The following is a 12,303-nucleotide window of genomic DNA, read 5'->3' as shown; positions in this document are numbered from 1 at the left end:
AGGTCTCCAAAATCTTCATGTTATAACACATGCCTTCCCACGAGTCGCTCAGAAGCACCAGATCGTCTGCGAAGGCCATGGCCGTAACCTTAAATCCAGCATGATGGAACCCATTCCCTTCTGTTTCCACTTTACATAGAAGAGGATCAAGCGCCAGGTGGAATAACAGAGGTGACATAGGGTTGCCCTGCTTAACACTGGAGCAGATGTTAATTGGGTCTGTCTTCCCATTCTTAGTGACGATGTACATCTTAATATTCCTTTACATCTTACCAATTAGATGGACCATATGAGAATCAACCCCTATTACCGCAGGCCATGGCCCTAGGGTATATCACTGTGTCCCGCAACCATAGGGAGGAGGAGGAGAGAAGATCCAGAAGGCAGGAATTGTGCAGCAAGATTGATTCATTTAATTATTTTACAAACTCTTTTAGAGACTTTTTTCTTCATAGTCTAATTGGACAAAGGACCAGCCACCCCTTGGGGTGATTGGCTAAAATCCTAAAACATCCATTGTCAAAATATTTTTCTACTGTACCATAAACAAGACTTTTCAAGGTTGCAGGTGGCTTGGTTGTTTACATTCCCTGTTACCTCTTCTGCGTGAGAGAAAAGTCTCTCACGGACTTAGAAAATAGCAAGAAAATCCTTGCTAGCAGCATTTTTGTATCTACAAACCCCTCTCTTGACCAAACCAGCAATAATATGCTGGTGGCAAACAGTGTCAAAAGCCTTGGCAATGTCCACAAATACAGCCCCTAAGCTTCGATGCTCCTGTTTTGCCTTTTTAACCAAAAGCTGCAACAATTTAAGGTTCTCGGAACAACCAGATGCACTGATAAAACCCCGCATTTGTGATCCTGCAGAATAACCTAAACACCACTGAAGCAATGGTGATAGGTCTCCAGTTATGGATATCACCAAGTCTCTCCTCATTGGACGACTTGGGTATCAGTACTGTCCAGCAGTCCCACAGCGCATCTGGCAAAGTTCCAGTGGCAAGCCAGAGGTTGAAGATCTCTGTCAACTGGGAGAACTTAGGGTCTTTTTTAATAAGATGACCCAGAGCAATCCCATCTGGCCCAGGAGCGGAGGTTTCCCGCATCTCATTCACATTTTTACCAATCTCTTTCTCCGAAATCAGGTCCTGAAACATGGTGTTATCTGCTTCCCTATACACAAAGAAGGTTTCAAGACAATTAAAAAAACCTGATTTTTCCCACCTTTCCTTAAATGCGTTGTGGACAACACCAGATGGTATTTGGCGTTGCAGGGCTTCCATGTTATCCAGAATAACCCGTGCCAGCCTCCCTCTACAAACCTGAAACAGCTTCTGGTATCTCAGATATTTCCCCCTCTTAACAGCTCTTTTCTGCATCCACTTAGTTTTTGTTTTGGATGCTTTTTGGCCCCGAGGCCTTTGCTGCTTGGACACTTTGTGGTTAAGCCTGTCCAGGCTATCCCAAAACTTCCCATACACCTCATTCACCACCACCTGCAGATCTCGCCCTTGTAATATTTTCTCAAAGGCCTCCTGGCACATGGTGAATTCGCCGGCCGATAGCTTCAGCTTGATGGCATCATGATAATGGAGCATCAGGCGTCCCTCACTTTGCCCTTCAGCAGATTGGGGAGGTTCCTCTCTCCCTATTTCCCCACCTTTTCTAGATCGAACTTTCTTTGAGGGACCTTTTCCCAGGAGGTGTCTTATCACTAATCTGCTTGGGCGTCTTTGATGGTATATGCTCCACTATGAGCTGATTGATGTTCCTGCTACCGGCAAACTTTACCACCAACTGACTCAGGAGAGCGTCTTCCTCTTCAGTCCATACCTTCTTATGGGCCCTCCGTAAAGATGACTCTTTAGGGTCAGAGGCTACTATCCGTTCCACGTTTTGCACAAGAGGGTGTTGAATTCTCTTGTGCTGGCCCAGTCCTATCTTGGTAGCAAAACCATGGGAACAAACCTGACAGATCCAACGACCCGTGGGAGGCACAAGACCTTCACCTTTGCACCGAGGGACATGACAGGCAATATTGTGGTATTTGAGATTTTGCTTACCACATTTTGAGTCTTTAAACCAGATCTTATTAAGTCCATGGGACTTCTTCAGATGGTCTATTAACCCCAGCATCCTAGTAAATGGGGTCATACAGCATGGACATGATGGATTTTTTGTCCGGGACGGACATAACAGGAGTTCCTGTAACTGTTCCGCCCCCACTGGTCCCGGGAGGAACCTCAGGTGTCAATGGCTCCTCAGATTCTCTTGCTTCACACCCAATTTCTTCTTCCTGAACCGGTCCAGAGGGCACGCACTCATAGGGCTCAGGAAGTACAGCCAGAGACTCTGCAGTGTTACCCCGATGGATACCAGCTTTAAAAACAAATTTGGAGTTTATAAACTCCAAAGATACAAGATCGAATCTTTCCTCCTCTAACACCACAGGAGGTGATGGAATTCTGGCATCTCTGACCCATAGATCTAAAGGGTCAGTTTTGGTGGCCGTTGACAGGTACCGCAAAGCCATAGATTGTACCATTGTCAGAACCAAGTTGGCATTTGGTCAAAGTCGAATGAGGGTTGTCAAAGTCTGCAGATGGAACCCTCGACCAGCCTGCAGACTGTGTCCAACTAATGCCCGTGGACAAGGCTTTGGGCAACAGCAAATAGCTGCGCCAACAAACTTTTATTTCTGCCATTCGTGAAACTACCACTGGGTGGCGATTCCAGCAATAGGGAGGGAGATATTACCCCTTCACTCACACTGGGGCAGAGGTCGACTTAGTTGCCCTTTCAGGTATCCAGCGGGACCACGATGCGGTGCGACCTCTGCAGCTATGCCCAGTTAGCAACTATGACTTCTTAAGAGAGTCATAGTTACTCCTGCCTCATAGTTACTCCCGCCGTTAAGAGAGTCATAGTTACTCCCGCCATTTACCCACGCTTCATTGAATTTCTTCACCTGGAAATTCAGAGCACTGGGCAGAAATCACACAGCGTCAACACCACCATGAATACTTGCTTTGCCTTTACAAATATTAGCTCCTGTTTCTATAACTCATTGCTGTCATCTCTTAGATGATGTTCCTGAAACATTACCCACTCCTCCTGTTCAGCTCCCTTTGGTAACATTTCACGGATGTAATTGTGCCTTTTAATTCTTGCATCCTGCATGATTGGGCAGTTCCCGATGACCTGAGAGCGTGTTTCATTCTCAGCCTGGCAGTGGCTGCAGGATTTGATGTGCCTTTCTTACCTACCCTTTGCCAGAAACTTTCTGGTGGGGTAAATGTTGGCTCTCACCTGCAGTGCTGTTCCAAGCTCCCTGTGGGGTATGTGCCTCTTGATCCAGAAGTTGATGGTCCTTTCCCATTCAAAGCTGGTAACAGCCAGGCCCTGGAATACCAGTTTGGTCCATTTTGCAAATTCTACTTTTCTCCAGTTGCAAGGTTTCAGAGAGCTGGTCTTTGGAGTGGTTACCTCCCATTCTGATGTTATTTCCTCATCACCAAATTTGGGTGCTCCTGTCGCTGGGTTGGGTTGCCATATTGATGGCGTCTTGTCTTTGTCTCCTGCGGCTCGTATCCATGTTTTTCATAGGCTTGTCGTATTTGTTCTTTCTTCAGAAATGTTTTGATTGTTTCATCTGCGGATTGAGCAAGTCTATTCAGTCTTTGATCTTGTACAGTTGGAATCAGTCCTGTCAGCCTGGTGGTACTCAAACCTCCTTTGTGCTTGAATACAGGATGGTGTCACATGTGCTTGGTGGTAGATGCCACCATTCCTTGACAGCCGATGATACTTGTAAGCCAAGCCCTTTTTTTAGTGCTGTGAAGAGCTGAAAACCTGAGGGAAGAGAAAGAGGAGGTGCTTAAAGCTGCAATTCTGTTGTAAAGCTATGAAGTATCAGGGTACCCGTTGTAATTTTATGAAGGCAACTTGTACTTGTGAGCAAAAGCACCTGCGCTGAGATAAGCAGATGCTGAAGCAGCTGTAATTTAATGAGAAGTTTGAACGGGGAGAGATGGAAGCGATGAGGACCTTTGCTCCAAATGGAAAAGGAGAAGACCTCAGTTCCTAGAGATGCTCCCAGAGATAGTCCTAGAGATGAAGATGAGGAGGATCCTTTGCTCCCAGGGAAGGAGGAGGACCTCTGTTCTTAGAGATGAAATGCTCCCAGAGATGGGTGAAGAGAACTTTTGTTTCTGAACGGCTCAACCTTAAAATTGTACCCCAGTAGCTCAAGATTGGACCCTTGAAACAGCTGTGGGAAAAGCTGCAAGTCATGGGAAGGGACTCTCACATGATGCAAGCAGAGAACCAACCCGGGTGGCTGTCTCGTTGTGATAGTTTCTCCATAGCATGAGCAAGAGAGACTCCTCTTCCTAAATGAACTGAACAAGGTTATTATGGAAGTGGTAAACAGACTGAACATCTCAAGGGTTTTCTCTTTACATTGTCAGTGGGAGAAGGGAGGAAGGTGGGGGGAGGGGAAGAGTTCTGAAGGTGTGGTATGATTTTATTTTTTCCCTTTTTCCCTCTTTTAGGTCTGTTAATAAATTTCTTTATATTCTTTCAAGTATTGTGTCTGCTTTGCATTTCTCCTAATTCTTAGCTCACAGAAGGTAAACAGTAATGAGTATTTTGGACCAAACCACTACACCAAGGGACTCAAGGAACCCTGCTTTGGCATCTGTTTGGTCTGCCAAGTAGGTCAGTGTGGGGATGGTATAAGGTTTCAAGATGTCCATTTTCTGTAATGGACAGAAATGGACTGTTTAAGTGGTGCCTTATCAATCCATTGTAACCAATCTCCTGATTTTACAGATAGTTCCAGTTTAGATACACCAGCCCAAGGGTCAATCTGCAGGCCCGGATATTTTAGAACTACCAGGGACAATCATATTGAGGGGTGTGGCATTAACAGTCCATGCTGGACAGTCCTTGTGTGCCCCCAACAATATTGCATGGGTGAGATTTGCTCAAGCCTAACAGAAATCAGCAGTTCTGGCATCAAAGCTCTTCTTGGCCTCCCACCATCAGAAGAGTTCATGCAGAAAAGAGGACAAAGAGACTGAAACTTCTCCCACTATGTTTGCCCTTTCCAAATTTGGCAGCTCCCAGCAATGGAGATTCCCTTTTCCCTGTTTTTCACTCGCTCTGGTCTGGGACCCTGATGGCAAACACCTTCTTAAACCACAGCCTCTTCCTTCCACACTGTGAACATCACCTCCAGCAGTGCTTCACTCAGGACTTTCAGTGCACCCCAGGCCCCTCTGCAGCAATGCCCTTGCTCTGGGGGCTTCCCCCTAGGCTCTGCAGTCCCAGTGGTGCTGGTCCCAGTAGCCCAAGGAGTCTTGCCTGTGAGTCTGATGGTGCTGAACAGAAAGTCTGTGCTGAACCTGAAAAATCTCATGATGTTTAGCTTTAATGTGTGCTAATCATGGAGTTTCTTCAAGTTTCTTGGGTTTCTGGGCCGTTCCCAGGCATTTGCTGGGGGAGTTCCTGAGGCAGGTCCCAGGCAGTTTCTGGGCGGGTGCCTGGGTGGGTTCCAAGGTGGTTCTCGGGCAGATCCTTGGGAATTTTCAGGAGGTTCCTTGATGGGTTTTGAAAGGTTCCTGGGGTGGGTTTCCAGAGAGGTTACATGAGCAGGATTCTGGGTGGGTTCCCACATGGATCCTGGGCAGTTCCTTGGAGAGGTTGCTGGGTGGATCCTGGGTGGCTCCCTGGACAGGTTCCCATGTAGTTCCTAGGCAGGATCCCAGGTGGTTCCCACTCATGTTCCCAGGCCATTCCCATGGCAGTTCATGGCTGATTCCTGGAATCCATTTCCAGTCTCAGTCAGGCAGCGCAGCCTCTCCTGCTGTGGCCGTGCTGCTGCCCCAATCCTGTTTGCCGTCCCACCATGTCCTCACCTGGCCCAGAGCAAAAACCAAAAATCCTGAGTCAATCAATCCAAACTGAAGTTTACTGAAAATTATCTGTCGGAGGAGGGCATGTCTCTGTGTATGTGTGTGTGTGGGTGTGTCTCTCAAAAGGATAGAAAGGGTAAGGATTAAAAGAAGATGGCCAAAAGGCTCAAGAGGACTTAAACGCACTTAAACTCAGCAACATTTAACTTAATTGATACCCTAAATTAAACTCCACAATTTAGCAGAGGAGCAACACCTAATAGCATTTAAATTGTACTTCAACTATACAACATTTAACTTAGAACTGACCTGAAACCCAGCACCTCAGCAAAGGACCCACACAGGCTTTACCACAGCACAAGAGCAACTTACAGGCCTGACCTAGGGACAAACCTAAAGCACTTCAGTGTCCAGGGGAGCAGCTCCTCTCCCGCCTTCCAGAGAGCACATGCACACCTGCACACACACAAGCACACAAAAAGCCTGCACAAGGTACCTGTGAAAAATTCCCCTCCAAGGCACTGAAATACTCCCTGCAGATGCCTTGGCATCTTCTCACCAAAGGGAAAAGGCTGAGGCCTCCAGGAGTGGGGGTGTCGGCAGCCCAGGAGCCGTCGTCCTTCAGGGATCCCCCGAGAGCAGCCAAGGGGAGAGTTCCCGGCTCACAGGGGCCCCACTCACAGGGACTTTGCTGCTCACCGCTGCTGCGGCCCAGCACAGCTCCAGGGGGCTCCTTTGGCACCCCTGGGGTGGCCTTTAGTCACAACAAGGTTTCATCCTGGCCCCACTTGCGATCTGCCGCTTTCTCTGCTCACAGGCCCTCCATGCTGACATCCCATGTCATCCTGGGGCTCTTTCATCTTCCAAAGACATCTGAGGGCAGGGCCACTCACAGTGACTCCGTGGCAAAACCAGAGGTGTCTCTAGGTGCTAAGGAGCCCTTTTGGCAACTGCACTCCCCGGGGTTCCATGGGAACATCCCAGGGCTCTCTATGTTCCTAAGGAACAGGCAGGGGAAGGGCAATCCCAGGGCCTCCAGGGTAACATCCCAGCAATCTCCACACTGCTAAGGAGCCACGATGTCACAGGAACTCACAGGCCATCTACAGTGACATTCCAGGGGGCTCTCTGCTGCTGCTGGAGAGCACTGATGTCAGAGACACTCACACTTGGCCCCTGGAGACATTCCAGGAGGTTCCATGTTGCCAAACAGCTGGGATGTCACAGGCACTCACAGGGTCTTCATGGGGACATCCCAGGGGTCTCAAAGGCTGCAAAAGAACCATGAGGACTCGTGCTGCCACAGGGCCTCCGTGGGGACATCCCGGCCTCTCCATTCTGCTAAAGAGATGGGATGGCACAGGAACTTTAACATCACTTAAAGAATCATGGGAAAGGTATCAGGAAAGAAAGATTTCATATCAAAGCCACAGCAGGACAAGGTTCCTTGACAAGCTTCACTCTACTACTGACACAACGGTTAAGGCACAGCGAGGAAAAGCAACAAACAAAATCCAGAGTCAGTCAATCCAAAATGAAATACCATGAAAATCATCTGTGCATGTGTGTGAGTGTGTGCATGTCTTTGTCAAGATGATATAAAGAGTAAGGATAAAAAGAACATGGCCTAAAGGCTCAACAGCACTTCACTTAACTAAAAGGTAGCAACATTTAAACTTATAAGTTAAACTTAACCATTTAGCAGTGGAATAACACTGAAAAGCTTTTAGACTCAACCATACTTCATTTTAAACAACACTTAACCTAGAACTGAACTCAAACCCGACACCTCAGAACAGGACCCATACAGGATTCACCATACCTCTATAGTAACTTTACTTACAAGCATAACTTACTTACAGTTGTAAAGCACTTAAAGATCCAGGAGAGCAGCCCCTCTCCCACATTCCAGAGAGGACATGCACACCTGCACGCAGTGTTTACCATTCAGGCACAAACAAAGTTTCCAAGGCTGTTAAAATAAAAAAAAAGCAGGAACACATTAGACAGCACCAGTTGCTGGGAGCACACGTTGTCTTTGATAAGCTCAAGAGTAGCTCAGCCAAGCTGCAGTTTGTCAAGGCCGAGGCCTAACCAGCATTTCTCAGATCATGGGGAGGCTGAAAAATGGGAGGGAAGGGGAATGCACCACCACAAGCCATGAGATCACACCCGATCACAGGCCCTCCGTGCTGACATCCTGTGTCATCACAGGGCTCTTAATCCTCCAAAGACTTCTGAGGTCATGGGCATTGACAGGGGCTCTATGGGGATAACAGACGTGTAGGAACCCAGAGTGCCGAGAATATTTCTCTGCCTTTGAGTCCTTTTTTCCTAATACTTGACCAGTCTGTTGTAGCAGATGTATCTCTTGAAACATATTTGTCAGGTGAAAGTATGTCCATACCAGCATTTCGTGAGCTTGCAGCTTGATTGGACTGCAGGGATGCAGGTTCTTCTTCACCGAAGAATCCATGCATTCCATCTTCTTCTCCCCCTCCTGGATGAGGAATAGGGGAGGGTATTCGTGGTTGTGCACTGTAAGGTAATAAACGAGGAGTGGCTGAACCTGCCATCGCAGGTGTCTTTGATCTGGACACTGGAGGAGAGGGTACAGTGGATCTGGACAGGGTACAGCCACCATGCGGGATGGGTGAGGGCTGGGGACCCAGTGCACCAACCTCTTGAGGTAGAGAATGTCCTGCACATTCTCTGAGTCGGAATTAAAGATGACGAACAAAGTCATCTGTAAGCTGAAAGCGACGGTGGAAAAATGAGGGATCAGATGCCTGTTGTGGAATTCGAAGCTTTGAAGAAGGCATACGAGAAGTTGGAGTTGTACTGCTCATTGTAAAAAAATAAGATGAAGCTTGAGAAGATACAGGAATGCCTTCTGAAGCTGTGATGGTCACCATATCCTCCCCACTGAGGTCCTGAACAGGTACTTGAGGATGAAAAAGTCCCATAAAGTCAGCTGAACGTCCCTGAGAAGTTCGAGAAGAATGTGCATGAAGTGGAATGCCTCGCCCCGAGACCGCACTTTCAATAGGGATAACACGTGCTTGGTCCTGTTGTGATGGAAGAGGTGTCAGTATATATTTGAAGAAGTCCTCTTTCTCTTCTGGAGATAAAATCGATTTTGTCTTGCTGAAACCGTGTGGGAGATGTGATTTAACATCGTGTGATTGGCGTGGTAATTCTCTGAGTGGTGTTGTCAGAGGGATGGCGGAGGGTACATGCGATGGTGACCCGGTAGTTGCTGAAATGCCTCGGCTGTGCCCTCGGCCGTGGCTGCGGTGCAGACGGGGCTGTGCTGACACAGAGCTGGTGGGAGCTGTAGCTGCTGAAGGCTTGTCCGATGGAGCTGCAGTAGCCGATGGAATCGCAGCGCTGGCTGGAGGTGCTGTGCCCACCGGCCGTGCCGGCGCAGCAGCCGAGGCGTCCGTGCCTGCCAGCGGCGCGGGGCGAGCGGCCGAGACCGGGGGTGGCCGGGGCTGGTCCGAGCAACGCCGGGGCCGGGGCCGGAGGAGGGGCCGGGGTTTGGGTGGGACCGGGGGCGGGGCTTGGCCGGGACCGGGGGCGGGGCTTGGCCGGGACCGGGGGCGGGGCTTGGCCTGAGCCGGGGGCGGGGCTTGGCCGGGACCGGGGGCGGGGCTTGGCCGGGACCGAGGGCGGGGCTTGGCCGGGACCGGGGGCGGGGCTTGGCCGGGACCGGGGGCGGGGCTTGGTCGGGACCGGGGGCGGGGCTTGGCCTGAGCCGGGGGCGGGGCTTGGCCGGGACCGGGGGCGGGGCTTGGCCGGGACCCGGGGCGGGGCTTGGCCGGGACCCGGGGGCGGGGCTTGGCCTGAGCCGGGGGCGGGGCTTGGCCTGAGCCGGGGGCGGGGCTTGGCCTGCGCCGGGGGCGGGGCGTTGCCGGGGTAACCGCGCTGCCTGGGGGCGGGGCGGTTCTGCCGCACCGCGCAGGCGCGGAAGCGAGGTTCCGCAAACGCGGAAGTCCAGCTGGGCCGGCAGCGGCGGCAGTGGTGACGTCAGCAGTAGGCGCCGCCGCCGCGGGCCGTTCAAACGCGGGAGCGGCCGCGGAGCCGGGCCGGGGGGGAGCGGGAGGGACAGACGGGAGCTCCGGGACCGGCCCTGGCCGCGGGCGGGCTTCATCTGATGGGAGGAGCCCGGGTTCGGGAGGTACGGACCGGCCCCTGACTTGCGCTGTAACGGGTGGTTCGGGCGAGATGGAAACCGCGCCCTCCGAGGTTGAGTCCGTCCTCAGGGAGGCGGCCGGGACCCCCCTCTGCCCCCAGGCCTGCGCGCCTGAAGGGAACTCTAAAGTTGCCGTATGGTGCTCCTCCGTCGGACCGATCAAAAGTTTTAATTTCGGGTCCGGCAGAAATTCCCGTTCCGCCTCCGGAATGGCCGCGCTCCCCCCTCCGCGGCCCGCGGTGCCTGCAGGGACTCAGAGCCGCTTGTGCCCGGAGCCCCGGGGACCTTCGCACCGACAGCGCGTTCTCCGCACGTCTCTGATGGTGGGGAGGGTTCGAGCGGGGTTTTAGACTCTCCCGCTGCTCTCACGGGTGTCAGCGCAGTCTCCGCGGGAGTTTTGAACATCTCCTCCTCATCAGAAGCAGGAGGTGCCAGCTCTATAAGCGTTTCATTAATTACTCTAGCTGGTGGTATTAATTTCTGAACCGTTTCATCTCTTAGACTGGCGTGATGGTATAGAATAGAACTAATATTCTCCCAAAAAGATGGTAAATACAAATCTCCAATTACTGCATCAGGAAATTCTCTTTTTACCCAGGATAGCAAACAACGTCCTTCTTTTTTAGATGCTGGTAAGGGATGGTTATGAACTAGGTTTTCAAAACTATGTATTATATTAGCCTCTGCTTGGGACGGAACTGCACCCATAATTTGTTTCTTGTTCTAGTTTTGGACAGCTTACCGTGGTTTTGGTAGATGTTATCAGCTCGTGAAATCCCAGTCCAGGTTCCATCCAGCAGTCCATGGCTCCTCCTCCCCCCTGTGCACTGAGGTTCAGAGATCCTGGAGTTTCAAGGCCGACTCCAAGGTTTTCTTTTCTTCTGTTTCTGGTTGCACGCTGCTGTCCAAAACATTCTGGGTGGCTTTGCTCAGATGAGGCCGAACACAGGGCACCAACTGACACTAAACTGTGCTGTAAATCAAATCCCTCCTGATGGGAGAGAATTTTCTAAAAGTCCTTGCAAGGAGTTTCAAAGATAAACCGAGACTTTTCTTTGAGTTTCAATGCTTCCAGATAGTTGTTTATTAAGTCTTATCAGAGGAACAGAGCCACTAGCGTGACCCAGGTACAGCATAGAGCACAGAAAAGCAGGAGTGGCGTCTCCCTATCAAGATTTACACAGCCTTTTAAAGCTATTTTAACCAATGGTTACTAAAAACGTACATTATTTTCACTTTCCTACCAATTATTCAGTAACACGGGCAGGAACTGCAGAATTCTCTATCCAATCATTCCAAACTACTTTTACTGCAGAAGATGGAGTAGTAGAAGAAGGAGAAGAAGGTTTTGAGAACAACAACAATCCTCCATTTTGATATTTTTTACTCTTATGTATTTACTACAAAGAGAAGACCAAAACCTCTACATTTTTAACCCTGTGACAATCTTACATACTACTCTATCACCTAATTCCCACCACTGTATTTTCTAGTTGTTGTCTGACTGTTGGTAATGTTTTCCAAGGTTTGAAGCTAAAAAAGTGTTGTTCAGGGGGGTAAGAACCCTTAAAAACAGGCAGAGAAATATTCTTGGTACTCTGGTTCCTACAAGAGGGGTCTCTACGTGCCACAGAGCCCATTTGGCTCAGGCACGCACTGAAACAAAGGGTTCCAGAAAGACCTCCCAGTGGTCTCCATGCTCCTAAAGAACACCGAGGTCATGGGCAATCCCAGAGGCTCCACGGGGACATCCCAGGGGTCTCCCATCTACCAAACCAGACTGAGCTCACAGGCTGCGACAGGATGTCAGTTGTGACATCAGTGGTGTCTCTAGGCTGCTGAGGAGCCCTGATGTCACAGGATCTCACAGGGGCTCCACGGGGACATTCCAGGGATCTGCAGGCTGAAAAAGAGGTCTCTTGTCACAGTCAGTCACAGAGGTGCCATTGTGACATCCCAGTGGTCTCTGCTCAGAGGAACACTGAGGTTACCAGCAATCCCAGGGGCTCCGTGGGGATATCCCAGGGCTCTCCAGGCTGCTCAAGAGCTCTGATGTCACCAGCAGTGACACAAGCTCCTTGGGGATCTCTGTCGCTGCTGCAGTGGCAGCTTCAGACAAAGGCTCCTAGAGCAGCACGGCCACTGAGTCACGAGGGGCACAGAGGGACCCCTGGCTTTCTCAGGTCCT

The 12,303-nt window shown here is 50.4% G+C and overlaps 1 long non-coding RNA gene across 1 annotated transcript; it reads right to left on the bottom strand.

Annotated features, from left to right (window-relative positions):
• Window positions 1-474: 474 nt before the first annotated feature.
• LOC138102165 (uncharacterized) lies at window positions 475-11,262 on the bottom strand. The gene is made up of 3 exons (XR_011147336.1): window positions 10,858-11,262; window positions 7,781-7,892; window positions 475-3,854 (listed from the first exon to the last, which is right to left on the bottom strand). It is a non-coding gene; the product is annotated as an uncharacterized lncRNA (long non-coding RNA).
• Between the last annotated feature and the right edge of the window lie 1,041 nt (window positions 11,263-12,303).

The sequence above is a fragment of the Aphelocoma coerulescens genome, unplaced genomic scaffold, assembly GCF_041296385.1.
Source record: "Aphelocoma coerulescens isolate FSJ_1873_10779 unplaced genomic scaffold, UR_Acoe_1.0 HiC_scaffold_63, whole genome shotgun sequence".
NCBI lineage: Eukaryota > Metazoa > Chordata > Aves > Passeriformes > Corvidae > Aphelocoma > Aphelocoma coerulescens.
This window is presented reverse-complemented; position numbering and strand designations above follow the sequence as displayed.